Source organism: Corvus moneduloides, chromosome 4 (genome assembly GCF_009650955.1).
Source record: "Corvus moneduloides isolate bCorMon1 chromosome 4, bCorMon1.pri, whole genome shotgun sequence".
Taxonomy (NCBI): Eukaryota; Metazoa; Chordata; class Aves; order Passeriformes; family Corvidae; genus Corvus; species Corvus moneduloides.
The window spans coordinates 14,843,667-14,855,144 of NC_045479.1; the positions used below are offsets into that span (position 1 = coordinate 14,843,667).

General features: G+C 44.2%; 1 long non-coding RNA gene across 1 annotated transcript; it reads right to left on the minus strand.

Moving 5' to 3' along the window:
- Positions 1-258: 258 nt before the first annotated feature.
- Positions 259-1,224, minus strand: LOC116443310. Its single transcript, XR_004239811.1, has 2 exons — positions 625-1,224; positions 259-489 (listed from the first exon to the last, which is right to left on the minus strand). It is a non-coding gene; the product is annotated as an uncharacterized LOC116443310 (long non-coding RNA).
- Between the last annotated feature and the right edge of the window lie 10,254 nt (positions 1,225-11,478).

Below are 11,478 nucleotides of genomic sequence, written 5' to 3' on the forward strand. Positions count from 1 at the left end.
GAAAACCCTTAATGAGGCCCTTAATTATGCAATAACGTCTTTGCAAGCAAACACATGCCTATTATCATTATTATTGTGCTGATAGTTGATATCCCACTGACATGAACAATTTAGAGAATTCCAAGTATTATGCAGCTCTCCTGCCAGCTCGGAATAGGCTGACACAGCTACAGCTACCTATTTAAGAAGATTAGCCTGATTTTATTTGCATAAGAATTTAAAGCGACAAAACCACTTGCCACACCCAGGAAACGATCATTAAAAATGAATTACTGCACATTCTTTTATTAGCTGTGTGGTTAACTTCTGAACGCTACAGTCAATGCCAAATCCAAAGAGAGATGCCCTGGAATATCTTCCCCTAGGTTTTGCAGGTTCTTAGAATCACAGAGTATGCTGACTTGGAAGGAACGCATCAGGACCATTGAGTCCAAGAATCACATCATGTACTTTCCTTGGATGTGCAGAGAAAATGTCTCATTATCCAGTCTGGCAAAAAAAAAAAAAAAAAAAAAAAAAAAAAAAAAAAAAAGGCACCTTGAGTACAATGTACATAATTATTCTTAAGTGGGCATCCCCTAGGAATGATGACAAGCAAATCTTTGCAAGCCTTGTGTTACTTACACACAGTTCCAGCAGTTCTGCATGTCTGTGTTGGCCATTACTCTGAGACATCAGGCTAAAGAAGCCGTAAGCCACGGGCTTCATTTTCAGTTGAGGTTCTCCTAGTCCAGAGAGGAGCCCTCCAGGAAAGGCAAGGTATTTTATGCTGGCATCTTCTGCCGAGTGGAGGCTGGTTGCAGAGGAGAATCCATCCCAGCAGCTCAAGCTTCAACAGGTAAGTGAAAGAAGAGAAGGAGCAAAACCTGATGGAAAAAAGAACATAGAAAACTTTCCTTTTTAAAAGCCTCAGCCACGGGCTGTTGATTTTTTTGTTGTTGCTCGAGCAGCAGCCAGGTGCCAGCGCCGACGGCAGCGCTTTGGGATGTGGGGAACGGGGTCAGCTCCGGCAGCGCGGCCCGCGCGCGGCCCCTGCCGGCACCGTCAGCAGCTGCGCCCGAAGCCTGCTGGAAGAGTTTGAAAAACCTTGAAATCACGGAATGGCCTGGGTGGGAAAGGTCCTTAAAGACCACCCAGTTCCAACCCCGCTGCAGGGACACCTTCCACTATCTCAGGTTGCTCAGAGCCCCATCCAGCCTGACGTTGAACACTGCCAGGGATGAAGCCTAGTGGTCTTCTTTCAAAATACCCAGCACAGAACCATAGTCGTTATTTTCTTTTCTCTTGTCCTCCAAAACTTAATTGCATGGCCATTAAAATGACTGGAAAGAGTTTTATTTTAAGACTTTAAAAATTTTAAAAGCAGCTTCAGTAATTATTTGGTAGATATTTTCCAATATATAAAAGAATGCCTGTAAGAGATTCACCCCTCCCAGCCAAAGCAGCAGCATTCCAGCCCAGCTCCTAGTAATGAGAAAGTGGGGAACGAGATGCAAAAGATCTTCCAAGAGAATTATAGAATGGTTTGATCTGGAAAGGATCTTAAAGATCACTCATTCCAACCCCCTGCCATGAGCAGGGACACCTTCCACTATCCCAGCTTGCTCTGAGCCCCATCCAGCCTGGCCTTGGACACTTCCAGGGATGGGGCAGCCACAGCTTCTCTGGGCAACCTGTGCCAGGGCCTCCCCATCCTCATGGGGAGAATTTCTTCCTAATATCCAATCTAAACCTGATCTCTGTCAGTGTGAAGCCCTTCCCCCTTGTCCTGTCACTCCAGGCCTTTGTTGATAAACAGAAGTGGTGACAAGCCCTTTTTATATTGCCTGTATGGCACTTCCATGGCTCTGTCAGAGGAACCAGGCTCAAAAGCACCTACAAATGAAACTGCACCCGAAGCAGCCCCTGATCACAGTGATGGCACTGTCTGGCCCTATGTCTGAAATGCATCTTTGAGGTGAATTGTACCTCAGGAGTTTCCCTCCTTCCCCAGCCAGGAACTGCACACCAATATCTGCATTTGCCTGAAAACATGACAGCAAACCACACCTTGGAGAGCCAGGGAAGAGGTGCCCTGGGGCACAATCAGACACAGAGGTACAGAGGGGGTGCCTGAGGGTCCCTGTTCCATCATGGACAGAGGCAGGTCTGGCTGAGCCTGTGCCTTGTTCCCAGGGTGACATGGGAATGGTTGCTCTCACCTATCCTTCCTTGCCTCTTCCGAGAGTGAGGGCTTCAGATGGTTCAGCTGCCCCTGTGCAATCACGTCCTTGCTGCTGGTCATGCTGTGAAGCCACGTGTTAGCAGAGCTTGTGAACCAAAGATTGCTTTTGTTCTGTGAACCCAGGCAGTGGCAGGGACTGGCTGTGGGACTCACACAGTCTGGTTCCCAGGATACTACCAGGTGCATCACCAACCTGCCCATGCATTCAGTAAGTAATCAGGTATCTGACCTGAACTGGTTTCCAGGAGAACAGAGCACCAGCATTTGTCCAAATTCTTCAAAAACATGTGCCTGAACATTCAGGGAAAGTAAAAGTGCTATTGTACAGAGAGAGCTTACATCCCAAGCCAGGAATTGGCAGGTTCATGCAAGAAACATTTGTATTTCTGTTTCCATGTCTAAACCTCTCTTGTGTGGCTAAATGTTTGCCTCCAAGGCTGACAAGTTTGTCATTTATATGGAATCTAAATTCACTTCCTTGTCAGCCTGAATCTCTCAGTCTAGGAAATGGGAATGGGAAGACACTCCACAGTAGAAGAGTGACACTGGAAGACTATGATGTGTCCTTTTACCACTGAAGCCCTCAGTGCCCTTCTTGTCAGTGCTGTGGCACAGGATTCAATATACAGGAATTTAGGGTTGTCTTGCCAGAACATTCTCCATGAATTTAAGGAGATCACTTAACATGAAATCTTGTTCTCACAGTAGCTCATGGGAGTCTTGCCATGGAATTCAGTCCTTTAATAAAGAAAAATGTAAGATGTCCCCTGTTTGACATCAGAGAGGAAGCACTTTGGGGCAAGATTATCTCTTGCTTTGACAGTTGGTGGACCTTTACTCATGGAACAAGAATAAGAGGTATATAATTGAATGAGAGAAATATTTTAAGGCTCTGATTATGGGAAAAGAAAAAAAAAATGTTTACCTTTGCAAAGACAACTGGCACACACCTTACAAGCTCTCCACAGACCATGAGTCAGAAGAGAGAAACAGGAGTACAGATCCCTGCAAACCAAGAAGCCAGATTGGTGGCAGATAGGGCAGACTGATTTAATGTTGCACTGAGGTCAAAACAGAAACTTTAGCATCAAAGAAAGGAGTGCTGCAAAAGCCCAGTGCTCAGAAGTAGCACTTACCAGAGGTATCATATAAACTTAAACCTGCTGTCATTATTCCTGTTGGAAAGAAAGGAGGTGAAGGCCACGACCTGTGAAGCAGAGGTCAGATGTTACAGACCATCAGACAAAGGAAGTGACAATGGGGAAAGGTTCTTCTCTGAAGCACTACCAGATGGTGGCTAATCTCAGTCAGGGGAGAAGGCATGGCCACCAAATCTACACCGGCTCTCTGAACCTGACACTCAGGCATTATCAAGGGAAAAGACTGTTCTTCCAACTGTTACAAGACAGACTATGCAGTGCAACCCATTCAGTTAATCACAGTGCTGTGCTGATTTGGGACAGAATTTTCCAGGATCAGGCATACAACAGGTATTTGCTTGTTAATTATTTCTGCACAAAAGCAGGAATATGAAATACTCTGAAAATTTCTACCTTGGTGGGAATTTTTCCTCCTGCCCCTCTGATTATTTGTGAAAATATCTTTGTCTTCTCATGTAGAAGAAAGCACTGACAGTTGGATGGTATGAACTGGCAGAGCTCTGTGATCTGCACTGGGGTCTGTCCAGGAGACTTTTTTATGACAGTAGTGGTGGAAATGTTGTCTTTGCATTCAGTTGCAAATCTGCTCACAGATTTACAAAGGGATTTCTGCTAGCTGAGCTCAAATAGGACTCCAGCATTTCCATGTCTGTCCCGGGGACGATGAAAACAGAAATGGAGACAGAGGTGGAGGTGAGCTCCGGAGTCCCAGAGAGGCATCTACTTGAGGCAGTAGGGCACAGACCTGAGAACAGAAACCTAAATGCTCCTTGTGAGATTCATCACTACATGGTTTGCATTTAATCTTGTCTGAGTAGCTTATGTTTTCACCATGCTTCTGTTTCCTTGCCTGGGCCAGAAGGAATAGAGGTCCCATTGTTGTAAGCAGCTGCCCCGAGAGCCGCGTGCAGAATGCAGAGCTGGGATGTTGCTGTGCCCAGAGAGAGCCTCGCATGACAATGACAGCCACTGGGTTTGTGTCCCTTCCAGCCATTTCTCTAAACACAGGAATAGCAGGACTGTGCCCTTGTTGTCTCTGTTCTGGACCTCAGTGGAGTGGTTTGAGTCCCTCTATTTGACAGAGAGATCCAGAGGTCTGAAAAAATAATCCGGCCAGCAGAAAACAATTAAGGACCTTCATGAAATTTGGTGTGTGCTTAAGTGCTAAGCTGGGTCTTTCATTGCTGCTGTGGTCAGATCTCCTCAGCATTATGTAGGTAAGCAGTATCACACATATATTTTTTTCTACAAGGAAAAGCAGTGGGAGCATCATATTTTACATGCCTGTCACTCATTACCTTAATATCTGGTATTAACTTGGTATTACACCAGATATAACCAAGGTCCTCACTTCTTCTGGTCTGCTTGGAAATAGGGTGCATAGGAACACACTTCTTCAAATGATCCACTGTGCAATGTCTGTGTGTTGGTATCTACCAGGAACAGCATTCTGTACGCTGCCACATGGGATGTGCATTTCTGAACTATGGACATGAGAGATGTAACACAGTTCAGGGAGGTGCAGCCAGGAGGTAACAAAGCCTTCCTGAGCATACTGTGGTACACCCCCAAGTGACCCTGTCATGTCCTGGGAAATGTCTTCTCAACCATTTTCTGGATATCTCAGCCACCCTGTCATGAAGCAAGGTTAGGAACACAGCAGAAAATACAGGTTTAACCCATGGTATGAGCTGTGAAACCCCTCTGAATTCATACTGCTTTTGCTGTTGGTGCCTTTTAGAAGTCCTGCTTCATCTTTTGAGTTGACATTTCAGTGTTTTTCCTGTGCTAAATGTGTAAAGCTGTCCATGACAGGAAGCAGAATAAACTCTGCTTGCAAAGAGCCTTGTTCTCTCTGTTGACAAACTTGAAATTCCCTTCAAAATTTGAGTCTCTTGAAGCTGGAGGATCTTTCTGATTTCTTTTAGGCATCTTGTTATTATTGTGTGAGATGGACTCTGCAGGGTAAGCAATCCTTTTAATGAGAATAGTCTGTTTTTCCTCCATACTGGCAGCTGTTTTTTAGGAAATGGCCACAAAGTGACATTATTTTAGAACTGCAGCAATAGGACAGAGCTGGCTGGAACTCAGAGCTTCAGCAAAAACTTTCAGCAAGATTTCAGATTTCATTGGACAACAGAATAGGAGATTTTGACTGAAATGTTTCCGAAAATAGCAAAACCCTCACCCACTCAGAGAGCTGAATGTGGAACCTCAAATTTTGATGGGGAGAAAAAAAAGCGATGACATTTTCCTTCCAGATTTGGATCAGTCCCGACAATAAACTTCACTTTTTATAGGAACCAAATAGTCATAATAGGAATTAAACTGCACATAGATCATAAATAGAAAATACAAGATACTAATAAAACTATCAGATACATACAAGGCAGAAAGTTGAAAGCAGAGAAGAAAATGAGATAAAGGGGGAAGGTATAGCTTATATGTGGAAAAATGAGACCAGAGTAGAGATGGAGGCACAGATGTGAGTTGTCATGGGGCAGGGCAGAACTGCTCCCACCCCAGCCATGGAGAGCTGCAGTCATGAACAAGGTAAGGAGTACAAGGCATGGATTCTGGAGCAAGTCCAGGGGAGGGAGACCAAGCTGATCAGAGAGGTGGAGCAGCTCTGCTGTAAGGAAAGACTGAGAGAATTGGGATTGTTCAGCCTGGAGAAGAGAAGGCTTTGGGGTGACCTCATTGTGGCCTTGCAGTGCCTGAAGGGAGCCCACAGGAAAGATGGAGAGAGACTCTTGACAAGGGCCTGGAGTGACAGGGCAAGGGGCAATGGCTTCACACTGACAGAGAGCAGGTTTAGATTGGATGTGAGGAAGAAACTTTTCCCTGTGAGGGTGGGGAGGCCCTGGCACAGGTTGCCCGGAGAAGCTGTGGCTGCCCCATCCCTGGCAGTGTCCAAGGCCAGGTTGGACGGGGCTCTGAGCAAGCTGGGATAGTGGCAGGTGTCCCTGCGTGTGGGATATGCTGAGCCCCTGCCCTGGAGGGAGGCCTGCTGATAAGGAGATTGCACAACTTCCCAGCAGAATCCCCTTGGAAAAGGCAGCACTTTTCGGTTACGGTGAGAGAGGACACAGAACCATGATCCTCTGGGAGACCCTATGTAGATCCTTTGAAACCCATTGGCTTTTACCCTCTCACACCCACCTTTGTATCCCCATAAAAGAAGCCTGGCTAGCTCAGTCAGTAGAGCGAGCTTGTCACTGGCCACCTTTTGCGGGTGCAGGACAATAAAGCCACCTATGCAGGAATGCCAAACGGGCCTCTCGTCTCTCTCTCCTGGTCTGGCCTGGAGATTGCCTCGCAAAGCAAGAGCTGAAATCACTAGTGGAAAATCACTAAAAGAGCTGTTAGCCTGCTGAAACAGGCACTTCTCTGCAAAGGCACTCCAGCGGCTGAGGGAAAGCTGCACGGCCCCTGGAAGACGGGACCATCTCTCCAGACCGGTCACGGCTTCCTGGGTCTGAGCTACACACCCCATACCAGCTGCCACACCTGCCCATGGCAGGGGATGGAATGAGATGATCCTTAAGATCCCTTCCAAACCAAGCCATTCTATGATTCTGTGATTCTACGATTCTGTGATTCTATGATTCTATGATTTTGTGACTATGCACTTTCTACCCACCTGGCATGAGGCCTTGGGAGGTTCTAACTGGGAGCAGCAGCCATGCACTGGAGAGGCAGGAGATATTTCAGGAGAAACCAGTGATATCAAAGGAGCAAGCTGGGACCTACAAGCCAGAGGTTTTCTGGCTTCCTTTGGTGTCACTGACCCGGCTCTTGCTTCTCTGACTGCAAAATGGAAACAACAAATATCATCCCCCTCTTGTTTATCTACTGAACCCCTTTGGAAGCGGTTCACGGTTTGCCCTGGGTTTTGCTCCCTGTCTCTCCACGCTCCATGCTGGGGATCCCGGGGTCATTGCTGCAAGACAAAACAGTGGGAACAACAATAACTGCGCAGTCCTGGCACAGGAGGGGGGACGATTGTTTTCAGCCTTTGCAGCCCACGACTGTTGGTACAAATGACAGATACAATCAGGCCTCGGGGTTTTCCTTACATTTATATGTCTGGGGAAGGGTGTCAGCCGCTGTTCTCAGCCACTCTGGTGAACTGAAGCTAAAGATTTGGGCAGGTGGGGGAGAGAGAGAGAGAAATGCATTGAATTGCCATCGAAAGAAACATGCATAATTCTTAGAAATGCTTTGTGTCAGTTTCAAAGATCCTACTGGGAACGCAGCTTATTCTCTGGCCAACACATTTCCTTTGCAAAAGGCACAACTGGTGTATTTTGGGGGTTTTTTTTAGTTTCCAGCAGCAGTCAGTACCTATGTTTTCTTTGACTGACATGCCTGTAAGTTCAATCAGCTGAAATGGTTTATGTGCAGTAAGGGATGGGGCAAGTACACATGGAGTACCATGTGGTACTAGGAGGACCTTGAGACAAACTGTGGTCTCACTGATGTAACTGGAGGTTCTGTTTCAGATCTCTGATCTGAGAAGGATGAAGCAGGAAAAAAGGAAATACTTAACCTTCCTGGTAGAAAACACCATGGGAAGCAGAGAAAGCAATGTAACATTTCTCTAAAGCCCCACTGCAGAATTGTGGTTAAATGTGGTAAAACTTCTTATCCTCCCACTGCCTTTACAAGAGTATAAAAATGGTACCTCTGAAACTTTGCTGGTGTTGGACTTGACAAAAGCAAACAAACAAACCCCTGCAATAGTTAAACACTGTTACTTAATAGAGCTTTAAATGCTAACCAGCTTCTAGTGTAAAAGAATTAACTTTAAACCCACATTTTTTTGGCCATGGTTAAGTCTAAGGTTTAACCCCAACCAGTGATTTTTTTTTGCCTAAGCCTTGATGTGTTTATGGCACACTGCTTGTGGTGACAATCCTACTTTCAGTAGCAATATCTCTGCTTCAAAGCCAGGTCTGTCATCTCCTTTCACTGAACTCAGCAGTTTCCTGAGCAAAATTCTGTGGATTAAAATAAAATAAAATAAGAAACTGTTTTAAAAACAGCCCAAACCCAAACATATTTCTGAAATTATTTGGATTTTTAAAAAGAATGTATCTTTCTTGTTTTACCCTGCCATTATATGCACCAATGTCATCGCTGCATGGCTTCTGCTGAACCAGACAGACCACAAAGCCTAAAGCCTTTATCCACTTTCTCTTTGATGAACACTCAGTGCCTTATTTTGGAATTTTGTTGAATTTCTTTCACTGAGGGAAGTGCTGGCACCATCTGCTGGGACTTTCGTCACTGCAGCCACTAAACACAGAGAATCACAGAATGGATTGTGTGGGAAGGGACCTTAGAGACCACCCAGTTTCAACCCCCCTGCTATGGGCAGGGCCACCTGCCACTATCCCAGCTTGCTCTGAGCCCCATCCAACCTGGCCTTGGACACTTCCAGGGATGAGGCAGCCACAGCTTCTCTGGGCAACCTGTGCCAGGGCCTCCCCATCCTCATGGGGAGAATTTCTTCCTCATATCCAATCTAAACCTGCTCTTGTCAGTGTGAAGCCATTCTCCCTTGTCCTGTCACTCCAGGCCCTTGTCAAGAGTCTCTCTCCATCTTCCCTGTAGGCTCCCTTCAGGCACTGGAATATCACAATGAGGTCACCCTGGAGCCTTCTCTTCTCCAGGCTGAATAATCCCAATTATCTCAGCCTTTCCTCCTGTGTAAGGATTCCAGTCCTTGCATCTATAAACATACCAAATATTCCCAGTTTGACTCATATGGTTACTTTTTTTTGTTATTATTTTTATTTTTTCCACACCTGTGCTGCATTTAGGTTGCATTCACCAGACCTTAGCAATTCCCTGCAGCCAGCCCTGGGTCCTGCCTGGGTTTGGAGACGTAACTAAAAAGTCTTCTGTGCAGTTTCATGCTGAGACTAAGCAGATTAATGAAGGTGATAGGACAAGGTTTTAAACTGAAAGAAGGTAAATTCAGACTAGATATAAGGAAGACTTTTTTTTATGGTGAGGGTAGAGAAACACTAGAACAGCTTGTCCAGACAGGTGACAGATGCCCATCCCTGGAAATATTTAAGGGCAGGTCAGAGGAGGCTCTGAGCAACCTGGTCTGTTGAAGATGTCCCTGTTCACTGCAGGCGGATTGGACCAGATGACCTTTGGAGGTCCCTTTCAACCCAAACAATCCTATAGTTCTATGATTCTATGAACTCGAGTCCTATTGTCCAGGTCCTATAGAAATGGATTTTATTTGTGAAGGAGGCTACTGAGTTTAAATGGAGAAGTCTGAGATTAAAAACAGCCTCAAAGAAAGACTGAAGCATTTCCTTAATTTGTGTAAGATTCAGGAAACAGGGATCAGTCTATGACAATATAACCAAACTCTTTTTCTGTAGATCTCAGAGCAAGATTTTAATAAGCTGAGAATTACAGAAATGGGGAGTCAAGTTGGCATTTTTTGACAATAAAAATGTTTTTATAACATTTTCAGTCTTAAATATAACCTTGTAACTGGAAATTATTGTAGTCAATAAATCTGGGAATTACTATAGAAATTAGATTCACAAGATTGTTGGGAATGTAAAATTAGGAGAATGTATCATTTATGTTTGTGTAATATCCTTCATAATTTTAAAATAGTTATTAAAAATGCATACAAGAATATGCATATTTTTGATGTATATAATATATAGTAGGTGAAATACATATTTTGTGTATTACATATATTTTGTGTATTTATATATACTATATATATATAAAATATAATCACATGGAATTGTCAAAGCTTTAACTCCCAAACATCATAACATATTTCTTTGTAATTTTAAAATTTTACTAGCTATATTTACTCTGTATTCTATGTCTTGTCATAAATTAAGAGATATTTAAATCCTTATGATAGGAAATTCACACATGCAACCTTAAATATACATAAACCTGTTATATTTTGAGGACAGCTTCCCATTTGAATCTTCACCTTTACCAGGGAGAGGGTGATTTCTTTTTTTCTATGGATCCAAAATCAAATTACCTGACTTCAGTGTTCAAAAGTAGTTTTTAAGGTGGTACAGTGGAAACATCAGAACAAAATTAATCTAATGAGGGTCACTCTGGGGTGACAAAGTACTCACCTCTGATTGCACATGTCATCTAAACTAGATGAGCAGAAACTTTCTACTGGAAGTTACAAGGTTGCAAGTGTCTCTGATGCCCTGTACTGACTTGAACACTGGTGATGGCCAACTGCTCAGAGAATTGCCATTTTGGGACATTTTCAGGAACTCCTAAAAGCAGGCATAATAGTAGTGTGGTTGAACAAGGTATACGAGGTCTTGTTTTGAAGCTGAATTTCATCTCCAATGTAAGCATGCACCCACACTGGGAAAACTTGAAACTGGGCAATTCCCAGTGCAGCTTTGCTTTCTTGCTGATTTTGTTAATTTTTCAAATGTTGGTTTGGCAGATTTTAAAGCACCGAAAAAACGTGGTAACAGTTGATGTAATTTGGCATTAATAATTTGAAGCAGGTGCCAGACCTACCTGCACGATGCACTCTGAATAGGGCTGTTGGGGAGAATGGTGGCAGCACCTGCCAGTTTTTAGGAAAACAGTCTGACATTCCATTTGTAGGCCCATTTCTTCAGTTCAGTCTGAGACACTGCTCAGTGCTTCATCCAGCCTCATCCCCAATGGACTGTGGAGCACATTGTCCTGAGGAATCCGAGGGCTCTGGGCAGATGGAGCGGTGATGTCATCCGACTTTTCCATTTCTACTTCCTATGAACATTTGCCTTATTCTTACGTGCCAGCTCTTTCTCAGCATGTTTTAGACTAGAAACATTTTTCTTTTCTGGGTGTAGAGAAGGAATCACTTCTTTTTGATTTCAGACAAGATCTGGCAAGTGAGCTCTTGTTGCTAGTCAAAGAAAAAGCCTTAAAAAAATTAACACAGAATCTGTGTTTAGCAAAGTGATTTGCATAAGCTGTACACTTAGTTCTTAGAGTTGGAACAGTTCTAACCTATGACAAATTCCTCTGTCTGGGCTGTCTTCCAAAATCATTTTCATCTACCCTGGCAAAAGA